The 13,490-nt window shown below is 39.5% G+C and overlaps 1 long non-coding RNA gene across 1 annotated transcript; it reads left to right on the forward strand.

Annotated features, from left to right (window-relative positions):
* The first annotated feature begins 967 nt into the window (after positions 1–967).
* Positions 968–3,868, forward strand: LOC141689432 (uncharacterized). Its single transcript, XR_012562384.1, has 3 exons — positions 968–1,075; positions 3,299–3,346; positions 3,526–3,868. It is a non-coding gene; the product is annotated as an uncharacterized LOC141689432 (long non-coding RNA).
* The last annotated feature ends 9,622 nt before the right edge of the window (positions 3,869–13,490 follow it).

The raw sequence follows: 13,490 nt of genomic DNA on the forward strand, positions 1-13,490 counted from the left end.
TACTCATTATTTAATTCATGCAATCTTTTTAAATAAATAATTTAATTCATGCAAGATTTTTGATTATTTAGTTACGTACAAGCAAGCTGCAATCTCCTATATCGGTCAAAGCTATCTTAAACATGCATTTTAATCTAACAATTGGAAGAGTTAGTTCTCCGTTTCTCAAACAAAAAAGAGTTGTCATTTGAGGCATTCCCTATTTATATATATCCTTTTCTTTAATAGTTCGGCTTTAATACATCTTTACCCTTGCAGTTCAGTATCCCAGGTAAGTAACCAATCCTGTTTATCTTTATATACAGATCAGCTTGAACGAAATGCTCTGCCCTGTGAACAACATGTGCATTGCTAATACGTACTTTATGCAGTTAATTAAAGCTTACATAATCAAATTTTGTTGCCGACGGCTTAAATTTTGTTGCCAATATGATAAATTTTGGCGGTGACATTGGCAACATAATCAACCATCTGTAATGTACCCTAAGAAGAGTCTTATCAGTCCCTCTTTTCTCTGATTCCTTTCCTGTCTTTAGACTATCTATGCACTTGAAGTTCGGATCATGGAAAGATCGGTGAAAAGGTTTTTACAATCTTTAAACTGCTAAAACATGTATCTAATTTTGAAAATATGAAATTTGAGCAAAATTGTAAACATATTGAGAAGCAAAGTCATTTACATTAGTTTCTTTATTTTAAAGAATGAGAAACCTCATTGAGATTTTACCATATATGAGTTTGGTTTTTAAACAGGCACGCTATCATAGAAATATAAAACACTTACCCAAAATAACCAATTGGTCCTTCAAAGTTTGCATAACTTGGGATCCTTATCACATGATATATAGTTGCACACGTATTAAAATCTGATTAATATCTTGGTATCTGATTAATATCTTGGTTGAAATCCTTAATAAGAAATCCTTACTCCAGGAATAATATTTGTGTTGTAGCATTATCGTCGACTCTCATAAGGGAGGCGAGGGCAGCCATAATCACCACTATCACTTGGTTGAATCCTTATGATTTTCACGTATCTTCCTTCGGCTACTAAGTTATTTGATCTTGATCCAAGGTATGGCTTTTTTACTGTCTTTGTACTGTCCCTCCTAATTTGTACTGGTAATATTTATTTTTCATAACCAAAGTACAGATGTGCAGCAGCCACAATACAACCGGTGTTTGATTTTTCGAAAATAAATGGGCCACAGTAAAGGCACAGGGAACCCTTGACAACAAACTTATAAATACAGTTAAGCTAAAGTTTGCACCACAATCTTAATAAACAAACTATCGATATATCATTTTGTTCATTCAACTGTGTTAATATTGTGGCAAAAATTTATATTAGTAACAAACTTTAAAAACACTTTTAATAATTTGTATGAACTTTTCTTTCTCAAAATCAAAGCAGATAGTTCCATTGCTCCTTCAAGGCACAAGGCAAGGTAAAGTTACAACACTGCTGTAGAGCTAACCATCAACTTAAAACATGACCATGGCCGTCATGAATTATAATTAATCCTTACTTAAAACTTTGAGATCAACTTAAATTATATCTTCTTCAGATGTTGCCTTTGCCGCATTTAAGCCAGTAGTTGTTTTGTCATGTTTCCTCAACCTCAGCTGTGTTGGCTTGACCTATTTGCTAAAGAGGAAAACAGAATTTCATTGTTTCCGGTGAGTCTTGGCTTGTCACAAAGCTATAAAAGAAAACTCTGCCAACAAAATTTGGCCTTGTTAAATATATTTAAACCTTTCTACAGGTCACTTACGTACTGAAGTACCTATTCAAAGAACAGACACATTTAAGACCATTTCCGCAAATAAGACCATAAAAGAGATATCAACTATCTTTCCACTCAAGGAATTCGTTTCAAGAAGATTGCAAGATCTTTGAATTAACATATTTTCATATATTTGTTCTTATTAAAATCAATCTTACTTAGCAGGTGATAATAAGACACTAATGAGGAGCTTATAAGCTACTCAAATTAATACCAGATAAGCAATGCTTAATAGATGCAATATAATAGTGTTAGTGTATCAAATTTTTCAAAGAATTACCAAAATAACCAGTCATGTAAATTCTCAAGCATCCTCGGAAAAATATTTAGAAAACTTACCACATAATTTGCAAGACTACCTATCAGAATTAATAAAAAGGCCCAACTATATTTAGAAAAAGGAATTTAGTGATTTTCGCAACACAAAGAAATACAGAGCTTGTCATCTGAAAGTCTAATAGATATTGTTAGTATGTCTTTGTAGTGATTCCTAAACGGCTTTTATGATTCGCATAATATTTAAATAAAGTTTCTTTCTTAAATAAATCTACTTTACATTATTGAGTTTAGCATTCCAATGGTGTCGAATGTACAGTCAGTATCAAGACAAAAATTGCTAATTAATGTTGCACTTAGTTAGGTTTTAAAAAATTAAATTTCAAAACTTTTATGAACCGTACATATGTGAAGTAAAATTTTAAAGACAAAACTAGAATGAAAACAGTTGATTGGCATAGGTTTGGTCCAGAAAGAGAGGCTCCTTTAATTATCTCTGTAATTGCGGAACAGTTGAGTAATATGTCATGGATTCTGTACCAATAATTTTTTTTTTAAAATTGAGAACCGAGCATTTTAGCTTTAAACCATGGTCCAAAAATGTGCAATGTCTACTCCAGTTCCAATACGTCTCGGGTCCAGGGTACATGAAATGAAGGGGTCCATGGTACATGAAATGAAGTAAAAAGAGGGACTTCCGCGCTTAATATATAAAATTGTTTCAGGAGGAGTATAACTCCAAATATTTGGGAAGCATCCTGATGGTGATCATCAAAAGTGGTTAGGTACATGATTATTATGATAGTATGCTATAGAAATACATTAAATAATTAATACAATAAAAAAATCATACAAACGAACACCAGGAATACTCCTAAAAACAAGCAGATGTTCGTGTTAATTTATATGTGACTTTTCTGGATGTCTTATCACTACCAAACAAGAACTTATCTTCCTGTAATATTAAAATGTTAAGGTACGAGAGCTTTTTGTTGGAATAATCTTAAATTTAGTTATTAATTATTTGTTTATTTAATTATTTGATATTTAGCAATAGATTAATTATTAGAGAAAAATATTATTTTAGAATTGTTTAGTAGTGGGCTAGTGGAGTTATGGAGTAAATTATGGACATGTAATTTACCCATTAATTAGTAGTGGTTAGTTTTAGTAGTAGTTAGTTTTAATATGTTTGTAAAGCATATATAATGGCTAGTTTACCTTGAATTTTACAGGAGGAAAAGAAAACAAGAAATATAGCAGTACAAGTTTTCTTCAAAAATGTAGGTATCTTCTTTTTTCTCTAAGTTTTTCCAACATTGGTATCAGAGCCATATGATCCAGGGCTTATAAAACTCTTCTAAAAATACACATATACATATATATACATATATATATATATTATCCTTAATATTTTCCATGGCATCAAACAATTTCTCCGTCTCTATTCCATTATCCAAAGGAGATCAATGAGGGAGGAAGAAATTGGAGGAAAAAATGAGGGACTGCTATTAGCTAAAGCTTCATCCTCGAAAGGTACATGTAACAAAGTTCAATGCAACCATTGTCATAAGATGGGACATGAAGGAAAAGACTGTTGGTACAAAGGAAAGCCACAATGTTACAAATGCAAAAAATATGGGCATCTGACAAAGAATTGTAGATTTCAGAATGATGAAGAAAGGATGACACAATTGATCGAGGGAGAACCACTCCTTTAGAGTTGTGGAGAGAAAGTGCTTCAAAGTGTTTTTGGAGAGAAAGTGCTCCAAAGTGTTTTTGATGAGATAGTGCATCAAAATTGATGGTGGTGAGAAGTGCATCACAGGCTGTTATGGATTAAAACAAATATGTATAATTGCTGTATCTAATAATAAGGAACGTGAGCTTCGAGGCTCGATTTGACTGCTCTTGTGTTTCGTGACTCAATCTGCCTTAACAAGATGCCTACGTACCTTGCTGATTGCCAAGGATCAAGTCAAAAAACGTAGTTCTTGGTGATACTTGCCCTCGGGGCTATGGCGGCGAGGGCTACCAAGGACGTAGTGACTTTCATGTCCTCCAAGGACTAAGTCTAAAACGTAGTTCTGATTTGTGGGGTGAGGCCCCTTATATAGATGTTGGTGGTCCTTGAATTGGACTTGGTATAGGAGACTTGGTGGGCAAGTCTCATAATTATAATGGACTTTGGAGTCCTAGATAGTAGGAAACTGATTCCTTATCCTTTTAGGTCCCCTTGAGGCTTATCTATAAGGATTTATATCCTTATCAGGACTCTTCTCAACAGCTGATTTTTCCTTTATTAATTAATTACGAAATTAATTAATAATCAGGGCTTTTGGGCCTTTTTTTATTCCACCAGACCTGATCTGGTCCATCAGGCTTAACCTTTCTGGTCTGAATATCATACATCTCCATATTGGGCCTAGCAGCCCATTAATTATAAAATCAGGACTTATTTATCCCTATCATTTGCCCCCCAACTTTTGGGAAACATTGATCAGGTTTCGCAGAAGTTAAATCTATTCGTTCCCTTACAGGGTTTCGTTTTTGCGCAAAGTGTGGAGCGACCTACACATTTACAACGAATCTTTCTTTTATTCAGAAATTATCTTAATTTCCAGGAATTTTTCCCTAATTTTCTGGAATTTTCCCTAATTTTCTGGGATTTTTCCTAATTTTCTGGACTTTTCCCTTAATTTCTGGGATTTATCCTAATTTTCTGGATTTTTCCCTTAATTTCTGGGATTTATCCTAATTTTCTGGATTTTTCCCTTAATTTCTGGGATTTATCCTAATTTTCTGGATTTTTCTCTTAATTTCTGGGATTTATCCTTAATTTTTCTGGATTTTTCCCTTAATTTCTGGGATTTATCCTAATTTTCTGGATTTTTCCCTTAATTTCTGGGATTTATCCTTAATTTTTCTGGATTTTTCCCTTAATTTTTTTTTTTTTTTTTTTTTTTTTATACAATTTTCGACCAGGAATCCATTCGACCAGGATCCTGGTCGAATTAACCCCCATATTGCCCTGGTCGACAGCTTTTCGGGCAGGATGCTTTCGGTCAGGAATCCTGGTCGAATTTCGGCCAGGATTTTTTTTTTTTTTTTTTTTTTTTTCGAGCAGGAAATTTTCGGTCAGGATTTTAGGTCAGAAATCTTCGTTTTGACCGAATTAGCCGCCTTCCTTGCCTTGGTCGAAGGATTTTCGAGGAGGATGTTTTCGGTTAGGAGTCCTGGTCGAATTTCGGCCAGGATTTTTCCTCCTTTTTTTTTTTTTTTTTTTTTTTATAAAATTTTCGACCAGGAATTTCTTTTCGACTAGGATGTTCGTCCCTTTCGGTCAGGATTCTAGCTTTTTGACCGAATTAGGCTTCCCTTGCTGCCCAGGTCGACAGAATTTTGACCTCAATGATTTCGACCAGGAATCTTTCGTGTTTCTTGGTCGAATGGGTCTAACTCTAGTCGAATTAAGCCTTCTTTTCAACCCTGATCGACAGAAACTCGACCTCAAGAGCTTCGATCAGGATTTCTCTGTATTTTCTGGTCGAATTGGTCAAGAACATATAAATTTTTGTACATACCTGGATTTAGGCCTCTTATGCTGGGCTAAAACTTGGGCCCACTCTAAAACTTGGGCCCATTTTAACTGGGCTTACTCTCTTCTGGGCTTCACAGGCCTTTCAGTTGGGCCTCTAATTCTGGGCTTTTAATTTGGGCCAACGTTTTGGGTTCAAGCCAATTTTTTTTTTTTTTTTTTTTTTTACAGGCTTTTCAATTGGGCCCATTGTTTTTCCTGGTTTTTGAAGATAATACCCACATATATTTTCTTCCAGATTTTGGACCCTGGTGCAGGGCTTTGATTTGAATATTTGGGCCCTTAAACTGGGCTTGTTTATTTCCTAAGGAATATTTTTGACCGAATTAACCCTTTTTCTTAGCCTTGGTCGAAGCCTTTTCGACCTCAATTAATTCGACAAGGATTACAACATGAAACCTGATCGAATTGAGTCAAGAATTTAGGATGTATCACTTTTTGTGACTCCATATGTTTGATTTGGGCCCTAAGTCTGGGCAAGATTCTTTTGGGCTCCTGATTTGTTGAATATTTGGCTTCTTCTGAACTGGACTTTTTTGTTCCCTTAGGCCCAATAATTCTTGGGCTGGATTTTCTTTCATGGGTTTTAATCTTGGACCCATTTCTTAAATCCGGGCTTTTCCTTTTGGCTCCTTTCCAACTTTTGGTCCCTTTTATGGGCTTGATCCCTTTACTGGGCTTTCTTGGACTGGGCCTTCTTCTAGGCTTTATTTACCTGGGCCCCCTTTGATTTTCTTTAGAAAATCCTGGATTTGGGCATTGACACTGGGCTTCTTATGCCCCTAAACACCTGGATTTTCTAGATTTATCTAGAGTTTCATTACTTCTTACTTCATTACTTCTTCTGAATTGGGCCTTTTTATTGGGCTTTCATATCATGTGCTTAACTCACTTGCCATGCCATAGAGTTTCAAACATATTTTGAAAATTCTCTGAACTTCAAAAATTGTTGGGGATTCATCTCTTGCACAAGTCTTAATAAAATCGTAATAAAACCAGAACATACAAATCCTAAGTAAGCAGAGCTTCAAGGTGCTTTCCAACATACTCGCCATCTTGACAAGTGAGAATCGTATCCGGCTGCCCTACACATAGTAAACCTTCAGGTTTTGTGCATGCCAAGTTCTTGGGACTTCAAAACCATCCATAGTCTCTAGCTTGTAGGTTCCTCTACCCTGAACACTCCTGACTCTGTACGGCCCTTCCCAATTCGGGGCAAGTTTCCCTTTTTGTCCTACACCAGATGCTTCTACCTTCCTCAAGACTAGATCACCTTGTTTAAAAAACCTTTCTTTAACCCTTAGGTTGTAATAGAATGAAGCATTTTTATGATATTCTACTATCTTTGCATGTGCCTTATCTCGCACTTCATCGATCAGATCCAGGGCTAACCTCTGCCCTTCCTCATTTTCTTCTGCGTTGAAAGCCTGAATCCTTGGAGAGGAATGTGATATTTCCACAGGGACTACTACTTCTGCCCCATATGCCAACATGAAGGGCGTTGCTCCTGTCGTGACTCTACAGGTAGTCCTATAGGCCCATAATATGGGAAGTATCTCGTCCACCCAATTATTTCTTGACTTCTCGATCCTCTTCTTTAATCCATCCAGGATTATTCGATTTGCTACTTCTGCTTGCCCATTAGCTTGTGGGTGAGCCACAGAGGTGAACCGTAACTCAATTTCATTTTCTTTACAATACTTTTTGAATTCCTCGTTGTTGAATTGTGTTCCGTTGTCAGTGACGAGGATACGGGGAATTCCATATCGGCACATAATGTTTTCCCACAGGAATTGTGCAGCCTGCTTAGTTGTGATTTTGGCCAAAGGTTTGGCTTCGATCCACTTGGTAAAATAATCAATGGCTACAATCAGAAACTTCCTTTGTGCCGTGGCCATAGGAAAAGGCCCTAGAATATCCATCCCCCACATAGTAAAAGGAATAGGTGAGTTGATAGAAGTCAGCATCTCGGGGGGTTGTCTAACAACTGGTGCATGCTTCTGACAGCGATCACACTTCTTTACGTATTGTTTGGCATCAGCCATCATTTCTGGCCAATAAAAGCCTAAACGGGTTATTTTATGAGCTAAGGCCCTGCCCCCCAAGTGTTGTCCACAAATACCTTCGTGCACTTCCTCAAGAGCCAAGCGTGCCTCATCGGGCCTGAGACACCTTAAGTAAGGAACCACGAAAGATCTTTTATACAGAATCCCATCTATCAAAGAGTACCTTAGTGCTCGAACAGTTAACTTTCGTGCTTCAGTTGCATCGCTCGGCAACCATCCGGTTTGAATGTGAGCCTTAATGGGATCGATCCATGACGTCCCCAGGCCTACGGGAGCCACAAGCTTAACATCTATGCTTCGCGTCTTTAAAACACGGAAGTATACACTTCCTGAACTTTCTTCTATCTCAGATGAAGCAAACTTGGATAACGCATCTGCCTTAACGTTTTCTTCCCTTGGAATGTATTCAACATGACATTCATTAAATTGGGTCATCACAGCCCTTACTAGACGGACATACTTAGCCATCGTATCATCTCTTGCCTCAAATTCTCCCTTTACCTGGGATATGATCAGCTTCGAGTCTCCACGAACCTTTAAGTTTTTAACTCTCAGTGTCCCAGCTAGACCAAGGCCAGCTATCAGGGCTTCATATTCTGCCTCATTATTTGTGGTTGGGAAGTCTAACTTCATAGCATACTCAATCAAGAACCCATCAGGGCTTTGCAAAACCAATCCTGCTCCACTGGAGTTTGTTTTTGATGCTCCATCAAAATAGAGAACCCAATACTCTTTACCATCCTTCTCTTTGCTTTCATTATCAACTCCCTTGTCTTGAGGTGTATCTCCCTGCCCCCCGACTTCTTGGTTGGGTATGGTACATTCCACCACGAAGTCAGCTAGTGCCTGGGCTTTTATCGCCGTACGTGGCTTATACTTGAGATCGAACTCTCCCAGCTCTATTGCCCACTTAATCAATCTCCCACTTGCCTTGGGACTGTGAACGATATTTCTCAGGGGCTGATTCGTTAGCACCTCAATCTGGTGAGCCTGAAAATAAGGACGCAGCTTTCTCGAAGCCATTACCAAGGCTAGAGCAAATTTCTCAATAGTTGAATAATTCAACTCAGCACCATGCAAAATTTTGCTGACATAGTATACGGGTTTCTGGACTTTCAGTTCCTCCTTAACCAACACCGCGCTCAAGGCGCTCTCTGAAACAGCCAAGTACAAAAATAAAACTTCATTCGGAACTGGCTTGGCCAACAACGGGGCCTGGCCCATATACTTCTTTAACTCTTCAAATGCCTTCTGATTTTCCTCACTCCATACAAAATCTTTGATGTTCTTTAGTGACTTGAAAAATGACAAGCACTTGTCTCCTGACTTGGAGATGAATCGTCCTAGCGCAGCAACCCTTCCTGTAAGTTTCTGAACATCCTTGACAGTTTTTGGGGGTTCCATGTCCAGGATTGCCTTTATTTTATCGGGGTTAGCCTCAATCCCTTTCTTTGAGACCATCAATCCCAAGAACTTTCCGGATCCTACTCCGAAAGCACACTTCGTAGGATTCAACATCATCTTGTGGTACCTTAGGACCTCAAAAGCTTCCCTTAAATGGGTTATGTGATCAGTTTTTACTAGACTCTTGACTAACATGTCATCAACATAGACTTCCATAGTCTTACCAATAAGATCCTTAAAAATTTTGTTTACCAACCTTTGATAGGTGGCTCCTGCATTCTTGAGACCAAATGCCATAACAAGATAACAAAAAACACCAAAGTCAGTGATGAATGATACCTTTGGAATGTCATCCTTATGCATTTTGATCTGGTTGTATCCGCTAAATCCATCCATGAAACTCAGCATCTCATGTCCAGCAGTGGCATCAATCAAAGTATCAATTCTCGGCAACGGAAAGCAATCTTTGGGGCATGCATCATTCAGATCGGTGAAGTCTATACACATCCTCCACTTTCCATTAGCCTTCCTCACCATTACAGGGTTGGCTAACCACTCTGGAAATTGGATCTCCTCGATGAAACCAGCCTCTAAGAGCTTTTCTACTTCCTGTTTTATAGCCTCTTGTCTTTCCGGGGCAAAATTTCTTTTCTTTTGCTTCACTGTCTTCCGGCTTGGATCCACGTTTAGCTTGTGAGTAATTAACTCCGGGTTTATGCCTGGCATATCAGCTGCTGACCATGCAAACACATCACTATTTTCTTGCAAAAATTTCACCAACTTCCCTCTAAAGGGCTCCTCTAATGTGGCTCCAATGAAAGTCTTCCTCTCAGGATCCTTGGGGTCTAAAGGGACCGAAACCAGGTCTTCAGCTGGCTTTCCTCTCTTCTCGTCATTTTCTCGAACATCCATATCTTCAATAGGAAGAACCTGCCCCCCGACTCCATCTGCCCTCAAAGAGGCCACATAACAGCTTCTAGCCATTTTTTGATCTCCTCTCTCTTCCCCAATCCCGTTTTGGGTGGGAAACTTCATGACTGAATGGTAGGAAGAGGGGACTGCCTTGAAGGCATGTATCCCCGTTCTCCCCATGATAGCATTATAAGTTGAGCTAGCCTTTACCACCACGAAATCCAGCATCTGCGTTGCTTGCCTTGGTTCCGTACCTATGGTGGTTGGCAATTTAATTATCCCTTCCACAGGACATTCTACTCCAGCAAATCCATATATCGGCATGTCGGTTGGTGTCAACTGGGAGTCGTTATACCCCATCCTTAGAAAGGTGTCGTGGAGCAAGATATCCACAGAAGCACCATTATCCACAAGGACCCTCTTGACCGGGCTGTTTCCTATTATCGGTGTTATGACCAGCGGGTCGTCATGAGGAAACTTGACTCCCTCTAGGTCAGAATCATCAAAAGCCAATGTTACTTCTGTCCTGGCCCTTTTCGGGGCTTCTCCTATGATATGCATAACCTCTCTAGCATATGCCTTTCGGGAATTCCTGGACAATCCAGCAGCAGTTGGACCTCCAAAGATCGTGTTTATCACATGCCCTCGAGGTCTCGGCCCTCCATAAACGGTGTTTATAACAGGCCCTCTAGGCTGGGGATTTCACCCCTGTTCGTCTTGGTCCCTCCTACGATCTTCAAAGTTCTTCCTTCCACTATTATTCCTGTCCCCTCCTTCTTCAGTATACTTATTCAATCTTCCTTTTCGAATCAAAAACTCAATTTCATCTTTCAATTGCCTACACTCATCGGTGTCATGGCCAACATCTTTGTGGAATCTGCAATACTTGCTCTTATCTAGCTTGGCAGGATCAGCTTTCAAGGGCTTAGGCCAGCGAATATCTCTGTCTTTCTCAATCTCCAGCAAAATCTGACTTCTAGGAGCGTTCAGCTTAGCGTATTCAGTGAACTTTTGTCCAGGTCCTCCCTTCTTGGGGGTCGAATCAGGATTTTGTTCGGTTCTAGGATACTTGTCCTTAGCGATATATTCCAGATCAGTTTTTCGCTTCCTGCCTCCAGTGGGCTCATTACTTACTGCGGTCTTCTTCATGCTTTCTTCAACTTTGATATACTTCCCTGCCCTCTCTTGGAGTTGCAACATATTTTCAGGGGGACGTTTGGCCAAAGACATCTTGAAAAACTCGTCCCTAGTTCCTTGTTGTAGTGCTATCATAGCTACCTTATCATCAAGGTCCGGGACTTTTAAAGCCTCCTTTGTGAAACGATTCAGATAATCTCTCAAAGATTCCTTAGCTCCCTGCACAAGACTCATGAGAGAAGCTGAACTTTTCTCATGGACTCTTCCACTAATGAATTGCTTAATAAAAGCCTGACTTAATTCTCTGAACGATCCAATAGAGTTTGGGGGCAGACGGCTGTACCATCTTTGAGCCATACCCGACAGGGTTTGAGGGAAGGCCCGACACTTTATAGCATCATTCACGGGTTGCAGCAGCAGTGCATTAGAGAATGTCCTAACATGATTTGCGGGGTCTCCCGTGCCATCATAGGCTTTGATAGTGGGCATCTTGAACTTTCTTGATATATGGGCATTCATTATCTCTTCTGTGAAGGGCGGAGTTGGATCATCAGGATCTCCAAGGGGAAGTAGATTGCCCGGATCAGTTCTTGGGACAACAGCCCTTCTTCGCACTGGACCATCCAGGTCTATGATAGGAGGAGGATTTCTCCCCCTAGGAAGTATCTGGGGTCTGGCGGCCTGGTGAGCCTCTAAATCACGTCTTAGCCTTTGGATCTCAGCCTCATGAGCCCTAATCCTGTCCTGCACTTCTTGGGGATTCGCCCCTGGGGTGCTTTGAGGGCGTTGCCTTCCATCAGCCATTGGCTCTTTGCCAGGACGCCTCCTTCTCGGGGCCACTTCATCATCCGAAGATTCAGAGTCTCTTTCAGTGTAAGGACCAGAAAATTCTTGGTCCTCAGGAATAGGATCCAATCTTCGTATATAGGGGGGCGACTGCCCTCGTGCTTCGCTTCGCCCAGCATACCCGCTTCCTCCAATCTCAAGATGAAGGGGCATCCCATAAGGGGGGTTAGTAGTAACAATAGTTGAATATTCATACCCGACGGGTTGAGAATTCGCAGGTATATGTACTTGTTGAACTTGAGGATTCGTACCTTGAATAGTCGGGGGAGTTGTCCCTTGTAGCTGAGGTTGAGTCGCCCCTGTCTGGGCTTCCCCTTGAGCAGATGCATAAGTTGAATGGGGAGGAATCTCCACGGTTGACGAAATCACCTGAGTTGTCCCTGATGGTGTTCCTTCCTCCAAAGCTCTAATTGTTCTCCGTGTTCTCGCCATGGTTGTTGTTTTCTGTCCCACAGACGGCGCCAAATGTTATGGATTAAAACAAATATGTATAATTGCTGTATCTAATAATAAGGAACGTGAGCTTCGAGGCTCGATTTGACTGCTCTTGTGTTTCGTGACTCAATCTGCCTTAACAAGATGCCTACATACCTTGCTGATTGCCAAGGATCAAGTCAAAAAACGTAGTTCTTGGTGATACTTGCCCTCGGGGCTATGGCGGCGAGGGCTACCAAGGACGTAGTGACTTTCATGTCCTCCAAGGACTAAGTCTAAAACGTAGTTCTGATTTGTGGGGTGAGGCCCCTTATATAGATGTTGGTGGTCCTTGAATTGGACTTGGTATAGGAGACTTGGTGGGCAAGTCTCATAATTATAATGGACTTTGGAGTCCTAGATAGTAGGAAACTGATTCCTTATCCTTTTAGGTCCCCTTGAGGCTTATCTATAAGGATTTATATCCTTATCAGGACTCTTCTCAACAGCTGATTTTTCCTTTATTAATTAATTACGAAATTAATTAATAATCAGGGCTTTTGGGCCTTTTTTTATTCCACCAGACCTGATCTGGTCCATCAGGCTTAACCTTTCTGGTCTGAATATCATACATCTCCATATTGGGCCTAGCAGCCCATTAATTATAAAATCAGGACTTATTTATCCCTATCACAGGCGAAGAGAAAGTGCTTCGTAAATTTAAGATTATGGGGGTGAATGTTGGAATAATCTTAAATTTAGTTATTAATTATTTGTTTATTTAATTATTTGATATTTAGCAATAGATTAATTATTAGAGAAAAATATTATTTTAGAATTGTTTAGTAGTGGGCTAGTGGAGTTATGGAGTAAATTATGGACATGTAATTTACCCATTAATTAGTAGTGGTTAGTTTTAGTAGTAGTTAGTTTTAATATGTTTGTAAAACATATATAATGGCTAGTTTACCTTGAGTTTTACAGGAGGAAAAGAAAACAACAAATATAGCAGTACAAGTTCTCTTCAAAAATGTAGGTGTCTTCTTTTTT

The sequence above is a fragment of the Apium graveolens genome, chromosome 10 (genome assembly GCF_009905375.1).
Source record: "Apium graveolens cultivar Ventura chromosome 10, ASM990537v1, whole genome shotgun sequence".
In the NCBI taxonomy this organism is placed as follows: Eukaryota; Viridiplantae; Streptophyta; class Magnoliopsida; order Apiales; family Apiaceae; genus Apium; species Apium graveolens.